Below are 18,993 nucleotides of genomic sequence, written 5' to 3' on the forward strand. Positions count from 1 at the left end.
GTAAGTCGCAGGCTATGCTAGCCTCTCATGGTAGGCTACTTTTACAATTGCACCAATGATTTCCCAGTATTTCAAATAGAGTTGTATATGTATTTTTATTTTTAGAAAAGTGTCAGACGTAGACAGTTTCATGTTGTGTTCTGATTGGAATCATCTAGATGAAAATGTATTATGTTATTTATAGGAGCTGGGTAGTGAACTCAAATGTATCATGCAATTGTACACAGGCCTGTGAGCCTGCGTCAATATAACCTTAGTAAAATTGGGAGTCAAAGTGATAAGGGTGGACAGACAGGTGTATTTCGAAACTCTCACAGAATGTGACATAATTCATTACCATATGTAATTGATAAGGGTAATTCCATTTGATTTCAATCACTTTTTGACCACACCCCTTTTCATTTGAACAGAACTTCCAATACATATTTGCCCATGGTAGAAGATGTCAGAAAGTGAGTTTTTGATCCAAAAAGCCCAAACATTCAGGAGATAGAGGTGCCCAAAGTTGACGATTTTGCATACCCTACCATACATCCATGTCTTCATCACTGGAAAAGGTAAACGGTTGAGTATGATATAATTTGAAAGCTTACAAAAAAGTATTGGCAAGAGTATGCTGTGTCTCAACCGACGGTGGGCACAACACATTCACCTCAGAATATGTCAATTAGGGTTTAAGATACAGCGAAAAAAATAGAGTTGACATGTTTTTGATAATTGATGTTAAAGGTAAAACAAATAATAAAGAGTTTACAAGTTTTTGCATAAACTGAATGGGATATGCAAAATCAGTCAAAATGGAGCACTTCTGTCTCCTATCTGTTTTGTCATTAGGGTCCAAAAAGACACTTTCTGACCACTTCTACCGTGGGCAAACATGTATGGAAAGTTTCATTCAAATCAAAAGTGGTGCAGTCAAAAAGTGATTCTAATCAAATGGAACGACCCATAAAGTATAGAATAAGCTTGGGGAAAATGTTGATGTACTTGTTCAGAGCGTACAAAAATCAGCCTCATCGATGAGAACGTCAATACCAACTTGTTGGGTAACTGAAACCTATGTAAGTGTGACTTGTGTTGACTGGGTTGGAACATGTTCTAGCCATGTTTTAAGTATATGCTGAGGCAGTGTTCCCAGGATCCTGTGTAGATTGAATAGACTTTTGAACTGAAAAGTTGCCTTACTGATCCTTCATCTCCACTTGGAAAGCCACTTGCTGGGGGACGGCTACTTCCTACAGTGCTAATGTGAATATTTCTCACCTGCTTTCTTATGCTTGCATGTTAGGTTCCTCTCTGAATGCAAGCCTCCCTCACGGTCAACATCCAGGTTCCTCTCAGAATGTAAGCCTCCATCGTGGTCACCATTCATCCTCCAGCCAAGGGAGAAGAGTTGATCCAACAGCCAGTCACCATAGCTCTCCTGTGGATGAATGGATCGAGCGGTGGTCAGGAGATTAGTAAGCATATCAGTCGGCCCTGACAGGATACACGAGACAGAAAAGTAGTTGATGGCAACTGGCAAAGACAATACTTTTACCTCAAACCTGGCATTATGCATATGCTGTACTTTTTTAAAACTTGAAGCATTACAGACAGTGCCTATAAAGCCATATTTAGGCTACATTATGCAGTTTACTTTTCTATATGTTTATTATTGTTTGACCATGCTGGTCATTTATGAACATTTGAACATCTTGGCCATGTTCTGTTATAATCTTCACCCGGCACAGCCAGAAGAGGACTGGCCAGCCCTCATAGCCTGGTTCCTCTCTAGGTTTCTTCCTAGGTTTTTGGCCTTTCTAGGGAATTTTTCCTAGCCACCGTGCTTCTACACCTGCATTGCTTGCTGTTTGGGGTTTTAGGCTGGGTTTCTGTACAGCACTTTGAGATATCAGCTGATGTAAGAAGGGCTATATAAATACATTTGATTTGATGTTTGTATCTGTTTTTAAATGAATAAACATCAGATTTCTCTCCCTATAATAGGTTCGGTTAGCTGTTGTTGAAACAGTCTGAAGAATGTTTTATATACCATGTGTTATTGTTACTCTTGACACCTAAGGGTGATTGGTGTTCGCGTACTCTTATAGTATTGTTTGCTTACATTGTTAGAGCATCATAGTGATTGAATCATCATAGTGATGGTATTGTAAATTGTATTTTGTATGTTTACAGTCTTTTTTATTGACTATTTTTATTGCGGCCAGAACCAAAGCTAAAGGGGAGAAACCAGACTGAACTTATTGTTTTCTGAGATTCTGCTGTCCCGTACATAAAAAGTGTGTCAATTGTAACAGGTTTTTTAACACTGGTGATAAAATGAATCATAGATATCCGTCATCAAATTAAATTTGAAAGCCGTTATCACTTTGTTTGATGTAGTTCCTTGCACTGGGTTTATAGTTATCTGTGGCCGTAGATGTTATTTGTAGTTAAATTCAACTACTGCTAATGTTTTGGGTATTGAGGAATGTATGTACTTTACAGGTCTCTGGCTTTATACTTCGTTTTAAACATTGGTCGAAATGCCGTCTTTTTACACATTTTTATATATGTCAGTTTTTGTCCATTTTCATGTTGTACTGTTTTATTTTACCTCTGATGTTTACTGTATTGTTATGGCACTGAACTAATATATAAATACAGAAAATATGTTTTTGTTTTTACCTGTCCTCTCAGACTACACAGCATCCAATGAAGGGAATTGTAGTATTATTTACCCCCACCACCAGCCAAAGACCACATTTGAGACACACAGTTACACCACCAGAGGGAAGCACAGTACAATATTAATGTTCCTTTCATTCAGTAACTCGCTTGTGCAAGGCTTCTCCGTTCTCCTATGTGATGATACTTGAGAGACTCAAATAGGTGAATGGATCAGAACAGATAACAGAATCTTCAGTCATGTTTTCTGTTTAAACACAACACTTATTGTATATTTATTGAAGAAAGCCAAGCAGAAACTGCTGCCTACAAGGACAAGAGTGGTGGAGGCCTGTTGAGAATGTATAGTTAAGCAATAAGGCACGAGGATGTGTGGTATATGGTCTGCGTTGCGTCGTGCCTAAGAACAGCCCTTAGCCGTGGTATTTAAAAAATAAATAATAATTGAATCTTTATTTTACTAGGCAAGTCATTTAAGAGCAAATTCTTATTTACAATGACAGCCTACACCGACCAAACCCAGACTACGCTGGGCCATTTTGCGCCGCCCTATGGAACTCCCAATCACGGCCGGTTGTGATACAGCCTGGATTCGAACCAGGGTGTCTTGAGTGACGTCTCTAGCACTGAGATGCAGTGCCTTCGACCGCTGCGCCATTCGGGATCCCCAAAATAGGCCATATACCACAAACCTCCAAAGTGCCTTATTGCAATTATAAATGTTTTGTCATGCCTGTGATATACGGTCTGATATACCACGGCTGCCAGCCAATCAGCATTCAGGGCTCAAACAACCAGTTAATAATACAAGATGTCTCTTCACGAGTTGAAAAGTCCTAACCTCACATTCTTGAGGTCAGTTTGCTTTTGTTTTTGTTATCGTTTTCCCCAACCCCAGTTTTTTACTTAATAGGCTACAGGATTCTGTACATGGCTGACCTTGCCTGTGTATCGTAGGGTTAAAATCCAGCCAGTATTCACACAATCCATGAGAGAGAGTTATGGAGTCAGCCAATGTAATGGTAGCCTTTCTCTTCTATTCTCCTCCCTGTTCTCCCCTTTTATTCCTCAGACTCTGTGGCAGGAAGACAGGTTCTCAGCAAGGGGTCATAATACCACACTGTCGTCTGACTGGCTGTAAATGAGCTGTGTGTGTTTTGATCTCAGCTGCACAGGTGTCAGAGGAGAGGCACTGGGCTGTGGAGGAAAAGGCCCTTCCCAACACAGTGCTAAAACTCTTACCTCACCAGTCATTAACCTGAGGAAGTCCATGGTGTCTGTTTTCATGGGATAGGAATATTGGGGAAATAACAGGCTTGATACTGTATGTTAGGCCCATCTCATGAGATAATGTCCATAAAAATAATTTAATTAACTGAATTAATTCAGAGAAAATTAAACATAGCATGCAAAATATTGATTAACATGTAGACTACATACAGTGCAAATTGTCCACCTAATTTATGCATCAGATTTGATTTTAATGTCCCGCTGTTAGAATAATTTGATATCTTGATGATAATAATCAATAATCAATTTGCCTTGACTAATGCCCAAGGTTTGTAAGACAATGGGTTAAATAATTAGGCAAGGACTCAGCTTTCTGCAAAAAGTTTCTGTAGCTTTATTCATGAGAATGTTCTGATGTCAGGATAACAAAACAGTCATTTTATAGTTCTTGCTTACTTACGCACATGCATTTACACACAAACTGTTGGTGACCTGCATCCCCCATTGACTTCACACACACAGTTTATCACTATCTAGCTCAGCCTGTTCCTTTCCCTCAAGGTTAGGAACCCTTTGAAGTTTTACTCCCTTTACCATCTGTCCCCTGCTCTCTATACTAATTGCATACACACATTTCTTTCCCTCTCCAGTGGTTCCTGGACTTTCTGGAACTAATCAGACCAATCGATCACTACATTGATCATTACATTGATTATTCATTAACCATGCTGTATGACTAATAATTCATCATGGTTTATTGATTAATTTAGCTTTATTAGATCATTCTCTTATCACCCGCCCTACCACGCGTCAAGTGTCTGCACTCGAGAGGCAGGGAAGCAAGCACACACACACCTAGGTTGCACTTCCCACTCAGTTCGATCAGTATTGTCCTCGTGACCTTGAGCTGACAACCAGCAAGTATTCTATTCGATATTTCAGTAAATTTAAATATATCTTTGAATAACAGTAAACGAATCTAATTGTGCGTCGGAACACTATCATTCTGCCATTTACAAAGACTAAAGAATAGTTTTAAAACCAGAAATATAGAAATATCACATTTACATAAGTATTTACACCCCTGAGTCAATACTTTGTAGATGCACATTTTGCCAGTGGTTATAACTTTCTAGGTAAGTCCCTATCTGGATTGTGCAACATTTGCCCATTATTTGCCATAGATTTTCAAGTAGATTTAAGTCAAAACTATGACTAGGCCACTCAGGAACATTCATTGTCTCTTTTTGGTAAGCAAGTCCAGTGTAGATTTGGCCTTGTGTTTTTAGGTTATTGTCCTCCTGAAAGGTGAATTCATCTCCCAGTGCCTGGTGGAAAGCACACTGAATAAGATTTTCCTCTAGGATTTTGCCTGTGCTTAGGTCTTCCATTTCTTTTTTATCCTGACAAACTCCCAAGTCCTTAATGATTACAAGCATAGCCATAACATGATGCAGCCACCACTATGCTTGGAAATATGTAGAGTCGTACTCAGTAATGTGTTGTATTGGTTTTGCCCCAAACATCACACTTTGTATTCAGGGCATTTTTTGCAGTATTACTTCAGTGCCTTGTTGCCAACAGGATGCATGTTAAAAATACTTTTATTCTGTACATGCTTCCTTCTTTTCACTGTCAATTAGGTTAGTATTGTGGAGTAACTACAATGTTGTTGATTCATCCTCAATTCTCCTATCACAGCCAATAAACTCTGTAACTGTTTTAAAGTCACCATTGGCCTCATAGTGAAATCCCTGAGCGGTTTCCTTCCTCTCCGGCAACTGAGTTTGGAAGGACGCCTGTATCTTTGTAGTAACTGGGTGTATTGATACCCCATCCAAAGTGTAATCAATAACTAAACCATGCTCAAATGGTTATTCAATGTCTGCTTTTTACATTTTTACCCATCTACCAATATGTGCCCTTTTTTGCGAGGCATTGGAAAACCTTGCTGGTCTTTGGATAAATATGTGTTTTGAAATTCACTGCTTAACTTGTAAATTATGTGTGGGGTACAGAGATAAGGTAGTCATTCAAAAATCATATTAAACACTATGACTTCTTAAGCACATTTTTACTCCTGAACTTTAGGCTTGCCATAACAAAGTGGTTGAATACTTATTGACTCAAGACATTTCAGCTTTTATTGACTCAAGACATTTCGTTTGTACAAGTGTAATGCGGTGCGTACTGGCGGCAGAGAAGTCAGGCGCAGGAGAGCGAAAACTGATTTACAACGGTGTCGTTTAATAAACTTAAACCACCGTCAACAGAACAATACATGAAATGGGTCAAACAAAACCTGGTAAATACCAGCATACCGTGCACAAGCACTACAAGAAACAATTACGGACAAGGACATGGGCGGAACAGAGGGTTAATTACACAACATGTAATTGATGGAATTGGAACCATGTGTGATGGAAGACAAGACAAAACCAATGGAAAATGAAAAGTGGATCGGCGATGGCTAGAAGTCGGTGACGTCGACGGCCGAACGCCGCCCGAACAAGGAGCGGGACCAACTTCGGCGGAAGTCGTGAAAACAAGTTTCAGTCATGCTGGCGTTCACCAAAAAATGCTGGTCTATTCTGGGTTTCTTTCTTTTCATAGGAAACCAATAAATCCCATTTTATTTATCACATGCACCGAATACAACTGGTGTCGACTTTACAGTGAACTGCTTGTTTACGAACATTTCCCAACGATGTGGAGTAAAAAAAATACAAATGAGAATACAAAATAAAATGTAAACTGACACAATATACACATGAATGGAGCTACATACAGGGAGTACCAGTACCAGATCAATGGTACTGACTAGGCATCATGATAGATAATGTAAGAGTAAAATAAAGAAGAGTAGCAGCAGCAAATTAGTGTAAAAGGGTTTGTGTCTGCATGTGTGATGTGTATATAGTGTTTGAATGTGTGGGGGATTTGTGTGGGAGTGACTGTGTGTGTATGTAAAGTCTAGTGACTGTGCGTAGGGTCAGTGCAAGATAGTTTGAGTACCATTAATTTACTATTTGGCGGTCTGGCTATTTAGCAGTCTTAGGTGTAGAAGCTGTCTCTGAGCCTGTTGGTCCGAGAGCCAATGCTCCGGTACCGTTTGCCGGACGGTAGCAGAGTGAAGTCTATGGTTTGCGTGGCTGGAGTCTTTGGCAATTCTTCGGGCCTTCCTCTGATACCACCTGATCTAGAGGTCCTGGATGGCAGGGAGCTTGGCCCTAGTGATGTACTGGGCTGTCCTTTGTAGCTCTTTGCGGTCAAGTGTGGTGCAATTGCCATACCAATCAGTGATGCATCCAGTCAAGGTACTCTCGATGGTGCAGCTGTATAACCTTTTGAGGATCTGATGGCCCATGCCAAATCCTTTCAGCCACTTTGGTTAAAAAAGGCGCTGCCGTGCCCTCTTCATGACTGTTCGGTTGTGTGCGGACCATGTTATGTCTTTGGTGATGTGGATGACCAGGAACATAAAGCTCTCGACCCACTCCACAACAAACCCATCGATGTGGATGGGGGCATCCTATAGTCCACGATCAGTTCCTTGGTCTTGCTGATGTTGAGGGAATGAGGTTGTTGTCCTGGCACCACTAACCTGTATTAGTGATTGTCTCCACCCCCTTCCAGGTGTCACCCATCTTCCCCATTATCCCCTGTGTATTTATACTTGTGTTCTCTGTTTGTCTGTTGCCAGTTTGTCTTGTTTGTCAAGTCAACCAGCGTTTTTCCGTCTCAGCTCCTGCTTCTCCCCAGTCTCTCTTTTTCTCGCCCTCCTGGTTTTGACCACTCTGCCTGACCCTGAGCCTGCCTGCCATCCTGTACCTTTGCCCCAACTCTGGATTACCGACCTCTGCCTGACCCGACCCTGAGCCTGCCTGCCGTCCTGTACCTTTCGCCCACTATTCTGGTTATCGACACCTGCCTGCCTTGACCTGTCGTTTGCCGGCCCTGTTGCCATAGTAAACATTGTTACTCCAACAGTCTGCATCTGGGTCTTAAATTCAAACCTGATACCTCAAGGACATTGAGACTTGTCCTGAAGCCACTCCTGCATTGTCTTGGCTGTGTGCTTAGGGTCATTGTCCTGTTGGAAGGTGAACCTGCGCCCCAGTCTGAGGTCCTGATATCTCTGTATTTTGCTCTGTTCATCTTTGCCTCGATCCTGACTAGTCTTCCAGTCCCTGCCGCTGAAAAACATCCCCACAGCATGATGCTTCAACCACCATGGTTCACCGTAGGGATGGTGCTAGGTTTCCTCCAGACGTGATGCTTGGCATTCAGGCCAAAGAGTTGAATCTTTGTTTCATCAGACCAAAGAATCTTGTTTCTTACGGTCTGAGAGTCCTTTGGGTGCCTTTTGGCAAACTCCAAGTGGGCTGTCATGTGCCTTTTACAGAGGAGTGGCTTCCATCTGGCCACTACCATAAAGGCCTGATTGGTGGAGTGCTGCAGAGATGGTTGTCCTTCTGGAAGTTTCTCCCATCTCCACGGAGGAACTCTAGAGCTCTGTCAGAGTGACCATCGGGTTCTAGGTCACCTCCCTGACCATGGCCCTTCTCCCCCGATTGCTCAGTTTGGACGGGCGGCCAGCTCTAGGAAGAGTCTTGGTGGTTCCAAACGTCTTCCATTTAAGAATGATGGAGGCCACTGTGTTCTTGGAGACCTTCAATGCTGTAGAAATGTTTTGGTACCCTTCCCCAGACCTGTGCCTCGACACAATCCTGTCTCGGATCATCTACCGACAATTCCTTCGACCTCAAGGCTTTGTTTTTGCTCTGCTCTGACATGCACTTAGAAGTGTTATGACCATCTTCAGACATTTGTGTGCCTTTCCAAATCATGTCCAATCAATTGAATTTACCACAGGTGGACTCCAATCATGTCATAGAAACATCTCAAGGATGATCAATGGAATCAGAATGCACCTGAGCTCAATTTCAAGTCTCATAGCAAAGGGTCTGAATACTTATGTAAATAAGGTATTTCTGTTTTCTATTTTTAATACATTTGCAAAAATTCTAAAAACATGTTTTTGCTTTGTCATTATGGGGTATTGTGTGAAAATTGCTGAGGAATTTGTTTTATTTTATATTTTTAAAGTCTAAATACGTTCCTGAGGTACTGTATAGGTAGGGGTAAAGTGACTAGGCATCAGGATAGATCATAGACAGTAGCAGCAGTGTATGTAGTGAGTGTATCGCGTCATGTTGCGGAAGAATCAGAATTAGTTGTGTAACATAAGATGTCTTATCTGCATAATATGCTTATGTGATATACTTGTTATTAGAATGTATCCCTTGGGACTCTGGTGTTGGCAGTTGCACTTCTTCCCTCAGCTGGGGCTCAGTCACCTGGGGCCCAGAGAGGGGAGAGGTCAGGCTTGTCTTTCACATGTCCCTGGTGCTATGCAGAATATCAGAAAGGGAAGAGGACAGGAGGGAACATTGTCTTCATATGTGAATTTGTCTTTACCTATTCTTAAACCATGTGAAGGGATGGCGTGATTAATGAGGAACCAATTACTTGTCTCCACAATGTCTGTGCGCCAGTCACTCCCTCCTTTGGCATTGGGGGATGTGTGTTGTAGTGTCTGGAACCATTGTATGTCATATCCGATGTTATACTTATCCTGGGATAGTGTATGACCTAGAGGCTCACTCCCCTCAGTGAGCTTGTCCAGGAGTGTGGTCAAGAAGGGGTATTACTTGAGATGGGAGTATCTGGAGTTGACAATTGATTTATGCCATTGTTTTTTTTGTTTTATGTGTACCAGGAACGAGATCGGAACCTCGTCTTAGGGGCCAAACTGAACGATAATTTACAGTGAATGCTATCTGGCTACGGGATCATCCTTTCTCATTTAAAAAGTCTCACCTTGTGACCCGTTTCAAACATCTGTGGTTTGTTATGTCGACTAGGAGGTGGATCTTTGCTATAAAAGATCTCAGTAGCCTTTGTGTTGGCGATCATCAGAGACGGTGATTCGTCGACCAGCCATCGCTATTGCAAAGCTCTCACAATTAACGATTTAGTTTAAGTATAACTGTGACTTGTGTGATAAGTTTGTCTCTCCTCATTTGATAGTAAAGAAATTAACCACCACAGTCACTATGCAGTACTGCTAACTCAGGTTTGATGATCACTAGTTTCCCCTTTCATCTGTGGTGCTGCTTTCCTGTGCTAATCTACAAACGCTATGCTATATATGGGATGCTTAATTAGCCATATTTACTGATAGATTGTACATTTTTGCTTTAGTGTGATTTAAGTTTAAGTGGATTGAGGCTTTAAGCCTTTGGGATGTTTTGATGTGTAAAGTCATAGTACAAGAAGAGAAGGGTTGCTGCATATTAGTGAGCATGTTTGGGGAAGTGTACCCCCTGTGACCGGAGACCCGGAATATGCTATCTGTGTCAAAGGGTGAGTGTAGCTGGTGCATAGGAGTCAGGCGCAGAAGAGCAGAGATGAGTGGACAAAGCACTTTAGTAGGCAATAGGGGCACAGAACGCAACCGCGTCACAAAACAAATGCCCAACGAACAAATGAGGTAGCACAAAGTACAAAACCCAAGTACAAAGTACAGGATGCCACAACGCACGGGTAATAAAACAAACCTGGCGCAAACCAGCCAGAAGCGTGCCGACCACAACAATGAACAATTTCACACACAGACTTGGGGGGAACAGAGGGATAAATACATGACAAGTAATGAGAAAAATGTAAACCAGGTGTGTGGGAAAACAAGACAAAACAAATGGAAAATTAAAAGTGTATCGGCGATGGCTAGAAGACCGGTGACGTCGACCGCCGAACGCCGCCCGAACAAGGAGAGGGACCGACTTCGGTGGAAGTCGTGACAATCTGATTTATTCACCCAACTGGATGCTTCAGCTGAATAGCATAACGTAAGTCACACAAGCATATTCAATGAGCATACGAAACATTTAAGAACACATGCTCTTTCCATGACAGACTGACCAGGTGAGTCCAGCTGAAAGCTATGATCCCTTATTGATGTCATTTGTTAAATCCACTTCAATCAGTGTAGATGAAGGGGAGGAGTCTGGTTAAGAGACCTGTTAAAGAAGGATTATTAAGCATTGAGGCAATTAAGATGGATTGTGTATGTGTGCCATTGAGGGTGAATGGGCAAGACAAAAGATTTCAGTGCCTTTGAATGGGGTATGGTAGTAGGTGCCGGGAGCACTGGTTTGAGTGCGTCAAGAACTACAACACTTTGGGGTTTTTCACGCTCAACAGTTTCCTGTGTGTATCAAGAATGGTCCACCACCCAATGGACATCCAGCCAACTTGACACAACTGTGGGAAGCATGGGCCAGCAACATGGGCCAGCATCCCTATGGAACGCTTTCAACACCTTGTAGAGTCCATGCCCCAACGAATTGAGGCTGTTCTGAGGGCAAAAGGGGGAAGTGCCCCAAACCTCAATATTAGGAAGGTGTTCTTAATGCAGCTGTCATTGCATTTCTCCAAACAGCCTTTCTCCGCTCGCTGGAGAACTAAATGAGGAAACAAGTCAAGACCGGATCATGGAAACACGCTCCCGGTACAGATATGATTCTGAAAGTAACACACGCGTTGTTTGACAAAGTAACTGTAATAATATTACCCAATTTGAAAAAGTTACTTTACTCCGTTAATCATAAAAGTAATCTGAATACGTAACACCTTACTTTTTCAAACACTTGCCCCCAATCTCCCCCTTCCCCAAAACACGTATAAATATCGGACTATAAATTGTGCCTTCCGGTATTATACTTATACTAAAATGTTTATTCTATTCTACTGCCATTTACTTTATGTTTGTACTCTTTTCTTTTATTATTTCTTATCGTTGCATTGTAAAGAAGGAACCTGCAAGTAAGCATTTAGTTGGACTGTGTAGACAATGTGTATCCCGTACATACGATTAATAAAACTTGAAACTTTAATCCGTTACCCCCAACACTGTACATAATACAGTTATCGTTTTCTCTCTACTCCCATCCTCTATCTCTTTCTCTCTGTCCCTCTATCCTTTATCTCCACCTCTCTCTCTCTCTCTTATCTTTCTCTCTCTACCCCCTTCTCACGCTTCACCTCTCCCCCTTCTCTCCTCTCCCTCAGACCAGCTGGCTGGTGTGTTTACGGACATTTTCAATCAATCGTTATCGCAGTCTGCTGTTCCCACATGCTTCAAGAGGGCCACCATTGTTCCAGTTCCCAAGAAAGCTAAGGTAACTTTCTAAAAACATGTTTTCACTTTATCATTATGGGGTATTGTGTGTAGATGGGTGAGAAAGAAAATCCATTTTGAATTCAGGCTGTAACAACAAATGTCTGTGAGCTTAGACAATCATAGGCAAAAGTGCTAGACAATTACACTCTTAATAGTTGGGGTCTACATGTATACAGTTTGTTAAAATTTTAACAACAACTCATTGTTCAAAGGTTAGGGGGGTGTTGTATGGATTGGACCAAAACGCAGCGGGAATGTGTATACTCATCTTCTTTTTATTTGGCAGAAAGAAGGAAAACCAAAACAAACATATACAAAAACAATGACGACAAACAGTCCTGTAAGGCATACAGCTATACATGAAACAACTACCCACAAAATCCCATAGAAAAACACCCCTCTTAAATAGGACCTTCAATTCGAAGCAACTAGGAGCAGCTGCTTCCAATTGAAGGTCAACCCAACAAACACCACATAGAAATAGACATACTAGAACTAACATAGAAATAGACTAACAAGAACATAACCCAACAAACCCCGAAACACTCTAAACAAACCCCCCTCTTAAATAAGAACATAGCCCAACAAACCCCGAAACACTCTAAACAAACATACCCCTGCCACGTCCTGACCAAACTACAATAACAAATAACCCCTTATACTGGTCAGGACGTGACAGGGGGTGGGATGACTTGAAATATTCTGCTTTTACAAACTGTTATGCTGTTTTCAAATTAAACACAATACCTTGCTCTAGTTAAAGCTTTTAGAAAAGGAATCTTAAAAACAGACAAGATGTTAAGTGGTCTTCCAGGTTCGAGCAGTCGTCTGAGGTGAGTGAGTATTTTAGTGTTAATATTCCGAAAATTATGTATGAAGAAGACTAATCATTGAAAATTGGCTTCACATGACAAATAGTAGAAAAAAACATATTGCAAAAATAATTTAAGGCCTCATTTGTACACAGGCCAAGAATAAAACAAGAACGAAATAAACCTGAAAATTGTCTTCACATGACAAATAGTAGAAAAAAACATATTGCAAAAATAATTTAAGGCCTCATTTGAAATAAAATTGAAATAAAACAGTAAAAACTAAGTACAAAAGGTCAGATATAATCGGGGGGGGTGCACGAAGTTCAGTTCTCCCCTCTTATGAAGTACACTTGATGTACTATTAGATTCAAAAGTAAATTTTTTGAATTTTTTGAACTATGTAGACTTTTGTCAATTTGTCCTTTAGTATTGGCTTCATGAGATACTTTAACATTTCAAATAATTGAAATAAAACAGTAAAAACGAAGTACAAAAATAATTGAAATGTATTTATTTAGTTGAAATAATTGAAATAAAACAGTAAAAACGAAGTACAAAAGGTCAGATATAATCGGGGGGGGGGGGGAGGAGGGGGGGGGGCACGAAGTTCAGTTCTCCCCTCTTATGAAGTACACTTGATGTACTATTAGATACAAAAGTTATTTTTTATCCATTTGAACTATGTAAACTTTTGTCAATTGGTCCTTTAGTATTGGCTTCATGAGACACTTATTTAACATTTCATGAATATGCAGAAACAGTTTGTGATATATTAAAAACCTAAACATAAAATGTACTATCTATACAAACATCTGACACAATAATCATATTACTTGTATTTTTTAAACAAGCAATATGCCGAATTTGCAGAAACAGTTTGATATATTGAAAACCTAAACATAAAATGTACAGTGGGGGAAAAAAGTATTTGATCCCCTGCTGATTTTGTACGTTTGCCCACTGATAAAGAAAGGATAAGTCTATAATTTTAATGGTAGGTTTATTTGAACAGTGAGAGACAGAATAACAACAAAAATATCCAGAAAAACGCATGTCAAAAATGTTATAAATTGATTTGCATTTTAATGAGGGAAATAAGTATTTGACCCCCTCTCAATCAGAAAGATTTCTGGCTCCCAGGTGTATTTTATACAGGTAACGAGCTGAGATTAGGAGCACACTCTTAAAGGGAGTGATCCTAACCGCAGCCTGTTACCTGTAAAAAAGACACATGTCCACAGAAGCAATCAATCAATCAGATTCCAAACTCTCCACCATGGCCAAGACCAAAGAGCTCTCCAAGGATATATTTTTATTAAAGATTAAAAATTAAAAATGGACAAAAAATGTGCTTTTCTTTCAAAAACATGGACATTTCTAAGTGACACCCAACTTTTAACGGTAGACATACAAATCATTAAAATCCAGACGGAAAATATTTACACAAGAAGCAACCTAATATCACACAGTCAAACTCTCAGTTTGTGCAAATGTTGATGTTATATTGTACCAATAGACATGCCAGTTGGAAATGGATCCATGGGCTGATTGAAGCTTATTTTAATTATCCACATTCGCATCTCAATTGTGTCTATGTTTATCTTTTAGGCCCCTGTGTTTTCTGTGCGTTTTACACCGGTCATAGTCTTACACCTATCTTCTGTAAGTTCCATTATGTGTTATCAATTGAACATTGTGTATCAAAAATGCCAGTATATACACACACTGTTTTTCATACATAAAAAAAGCAAATAGGAAATGTTTCACTTAATTTAAGGTTACAGAGTTACAAAATCTCTTTACCCAATTGCGATTGTCCATGATGCACTGTCCTATAAGGCAAAGAATCTGCAGCTTGCGGCAAAAGATTTGGCTGTTCTAAACCTGTGTGGTGATCGTGGCTGGAGATTTGTCTCTCCCCTGATTATATTGCAGTTGGGTACATTTCATTAAGTCCAGTTTTGTCATGTGTATGTGTGGTACATTAGGTTTATTTTGTTCTTGTTTTATTCTTGGCCTGTGTACAAATGAGGCCTTAAATTATTTTTGCAATATGTTTTTTTCTACTATTTGTCATGTGAAGCCAATTTTCAATGATTAGTCTTCTTCATACATAATTTTCGGAATATTAACTCTAAAGTACTCACTCACCTCAGACGACTGCTCGAAACTGGAAGACCACTTAACATCTTGTCTGTTTTTAAGGTCCACCCACAGAAAAAGCGTGGTGAAGAAGGCGCAACAGCGCCTCTTCAACCTCAGGAGGCTAAAGAAATTTGGCTTGTCACCAAAAACACTCACACACTTTTACAGATGCACAATCGAGAGCATCCTGTCGGGCTGTATCACCGCCTGGTACGGCAACTGCTCTGCCCATAACCGTAAGGCTCTCCAGAGGGTAGTGAGGTCTGCACAACGCATCACCGGGGGCAAACTACCTGCCCTCCAGGACACCTACACCACCCAATGTCACAGGAAGGCTAAAAAGATCATCAAGGACAACAACCACCCGAGCCACAGCCTGTTCACCCCGTTACCATCCAGAAGGCGAGGTCAGTACAGGTACATTAAAACTGGGACCAAGAGACTGAAAAACAGCTTCTATCTCAAGGCCATCAGACTGTTAAACAGCCATCACTAACATTGAGTGGCTGCTGCCAACATACTGACTCAAATCTCTAGCCACTTAATAATTAAAAATGTATGTAATAAATGTATCACTAGTCACTTTAAACTATGCCACTTTATATAATGTTTACATACCCTACACTACTCATATGTATATACTGTACCCTATACCATCTACTGTATCTTGCCTATGCCGTTCGGCCATCGCTCATCCATATATATTTTTATGTACATATTCTTATTCATTCATTTACACTTGTGTGCATAAGGTAGTTGTTGTGAAATTGTTAGATTACTTGTTAGATATTACTGGATGGTTGGAACTAGAAGCACAAGCATTTCGCTACACTCGCATTAACATCTGCTAACCATGTGTATGTGACAAATAAAATGTGATTTGATTTGAGAGAGTTGTTCAAGGCATTTGCAGAGCTCTTCCAGACAGCCTCGTTTGTGTGCCTACCCCTCCCGGGCCATCTACGCTGTAGACCCAATGCTCAAGTGGGGCACTGGGGACAGAGGTGAGGCCTGGGTGTATTAATGCATACGTTTGTGTGTACGTTTGTGTACCTCCCCGTGTGTGTACGTGTGAGAGCTCTACATTCCTCACTGAGTTCCTCACACATTCACAAGATGGGCTAACTGTATACACTGTGAGAACAGGAGGACAGCTAGTCTGGCCTTGAACTGGCTACCGTCTCAGAAACAATAGATAGGCTAACTGTTATTGTCCACGTTCTTATTGATAATCTCACACTTTGCGTGGAAATGATCCCACGCATGGTTTACACACAGATTTGTGCTTACGCAGGATTGATAAATGAGGCCTTGTTAGTAAGCATTTCAAGGTAAGGTCGGTGCATGTGACAAATGCATTTGATTTGATCTATTGTTTCTGAGACTAGCCAGTTCAAGGCCAGACCAGCTGTCCTCCTGTTCCCACTGTGTATACATGGTAACTGTGATAGATGGTACTGCCATTGTAAGGAAAGGAGGGGGAGCAGCAGAGGACCAGCAGCAGCTGCATAAAACTGTAAGATGTGTGTAGGCTTAAGGTTGTTACTCTGTATTTTTTGGTCCCTACATTTACAGACCTAAAACTCATGTATGGCTACTGGTCTTGTTGAGAGTAATATGTTTTTTCAAGGTGTGGAAAATGCTGGATAAAAGGATAAAGCAAACAAGTTTTTATATTTAATTTTTTTTTAATAGACTCTCACATGCATGTGGAGATACATGTCCCTCGGAAGGTCTGTACCAATCTGCTGAAGAACTGAAGGACAAACCTCTCATTATATACTCATCTTATCTCTATAAGCTCTCCAATTGCTTAGGCCCTGGTCAACACATCTCCACCCTCTGGGCCAGAGTAAACTATCATTTGAAAGTGTTTATAGCTGAATTACAGCTGTCGGCCTTAGCCTCAGAAAGGTCACCTAGGATACCAAATTCTGCTTTTTGATGGTTACTCCTAATGTCAGGAGGGGGAGTAGCGGAGGACCAGCAGTAGCTGCGTAAAGTTTTGTGGACATAAAGAATTTACGACCTAGCAGGCTAGGAGGGTGAGAGTGCAGTTGGTTAGTTACCTTCTGTTATTTCAAATGTGGTCCTGTGTGGTTCCGTTCGTAGAACATGGCGCTTGGAATGCCAAGGGTTATGGGTTCGACTTCTGCTGGGGCCACGCGTAAAAGGTATGTACGCCTGACTAAGTCGCTTTGGATAAAAGTGTCTGTTAAATAGCATATGTTGTAATCTCAAATCTGTCATAGGTAGATTGAATGGTTTAACAGGTGATTAGTGATATATAACACAGATACTGATCCTAAAGCGATTTAGTTTCACTAATCTGCGAGCACCTCAGTGTGCAGGAAAACTGCTATGTATCTTAGTGGGAGTTTCCTGTAGTGATAGTTTCCCCCAGGGGATGGGTACAATGGCACTGTTCATCTATAAATCAATAGTGATACATTGCAGAGTCTTACCATTGTATACTAAAGCCCATATACTTAATCAAATTTCTCACACTTAGTTTGTATTTCTTAATTTCTCATAAACCTCATTTTAGTTGTATTATATAATAAGTTCCATTTAAATGTCATCCATTATTAACCCCTGCTAATAACATCCAGTGTATGATCTAACCCTCTATGATCTGTTCCTGGATCAGGTGAACGTGTGATGAAGTTTCAGATCCTGGAGGTGAACTTCAGTCCAGACTTCACCCTGGCTTTGTTGGAGAATTTCCAGTACTATGGGGATTTTCCAGTACCTAGACTGTTCTTCCAGAAATAATGAGCAGAATCAACATAGGGTTACTTAATAGACATATGTAAGCAGAATAAAGGCTGAGCCCAGGTGAATGTACAGAGCTGGATCAACATGGAGTTAATCACTAGACATGTAAAAAGAAAACGTAAGCTGAAATGTGTACCTTAGTTAATTAATATAGGCACCACAAGCCATGTATCTGTAGTAAGAAGATATTTTTGTACTAATCAAATAATATTAGACATGCACTTATGTTGGGAACCGCGTGATGTGCATGTATTATGTTGGTGTGCGACAGGTTTTGTACCCACTTTTGTTATTTTGTACATTTTGGTTTTTGGAGTTTTATCAGCATTTATTAAACAACTCCGTTTTACCAAGTTCGTTCTCCTGCGCCTGACTTCCCTGCCACCAACACGCACCCATTACAGCAGTTGAAAAGGCCCATTTGGAAAATGTGTATTTCCTCTTTCTAGTAGGAGTTGATCATGAGTAACGGTCTGGACCAGAGGTGCCAAATACATTTTGCCACGTGGGCCACATTCGTTCTCCACCGAGGTCTGGAGGATCGCACTTAAAATGTATTATATTTCCTCGCCATCAACATTTGAAAATAAATTGTTTTTAAAACACTTTTGGAATGTTCTATGCTCAAAGACTGTCTAGATTTTTTTGCGATGACTGTGTGCAAACTGGAAAGAGTGAAGAGACTATAAATGTAGGTTCATTATCATTTATACACAGTTTTGATTTCACTTTAGTCAATTTAAATGTATAATGAGTTTATCCCTGAATGTTTATTTTTCTTTACATTATTCAAACCTCCCGTGGGACGGACTGAAGGGGCTCGCGGGATGGATCTGGGCCGCAGGCCATAGATTTGACACGCTGGTCTAGACGGATACACACTGATCTCTCACACACACACCCCCACCCAGAGTAAAGTAGGTAGGCCCAGAGTAGGGGTGGTAAGGGGAGTGGGAAGAAGAAAGAGGTTGAGAAGGTGATCTAGAAGGAGAGCAAGAGGAAAGGCAAGTTTTCGACGATTCAGTACAAAACAATGGAAGAGGTCGACCACTGCACTTCCTGCTGGAGAGGACCGCTGATCAGGCAGTGTCTGTCTCACACACACAC

General features: G+C 40.8%; 1 long non-coding RNA gene across 2 annotated transcripts in view; it reads left to right on the top strand.

Moving 5' to 3' along the window:
• Nucleotides 1-18,271, top strand: part of LOC123743830 (uncharacterized) — a 37,134-nt gene extending 18,863 nt beyond the window's left edge. Inside the window, exons 4-6 of one of the 2 annotated variants that reach the window (XR_014392925.1) lie at nt 1,289-1,460; nt 12,037-12,146; nt 15,277-18,271. This is a non-coding gene — a long non-coding RNA (uncharacterized LOC123743830). Of the gene's footprint in view, nt 1-1,288; nt 5,632-12,036; nt 12,147-15,276 lie in introns of those variants that run through there. The other variant, XR_014392926.1, reaches the window with a different exon arrangement.
• Nucleotides 18,272-18,993: the final 722 nt, after the last annotated feature.

This window comes from Salmo salar, chromosome 07, assembly GCF_965601325.2.
Source record: "Salmo salar chromosome 07, fSalSal1, whole genome shotgun sequence".
Lineage (NCBI taxonomy): Eukaryota > Metazoa > Chordata > Actinopteri > Salmoniformes > Salmonidae > Salmo > Salmo salar.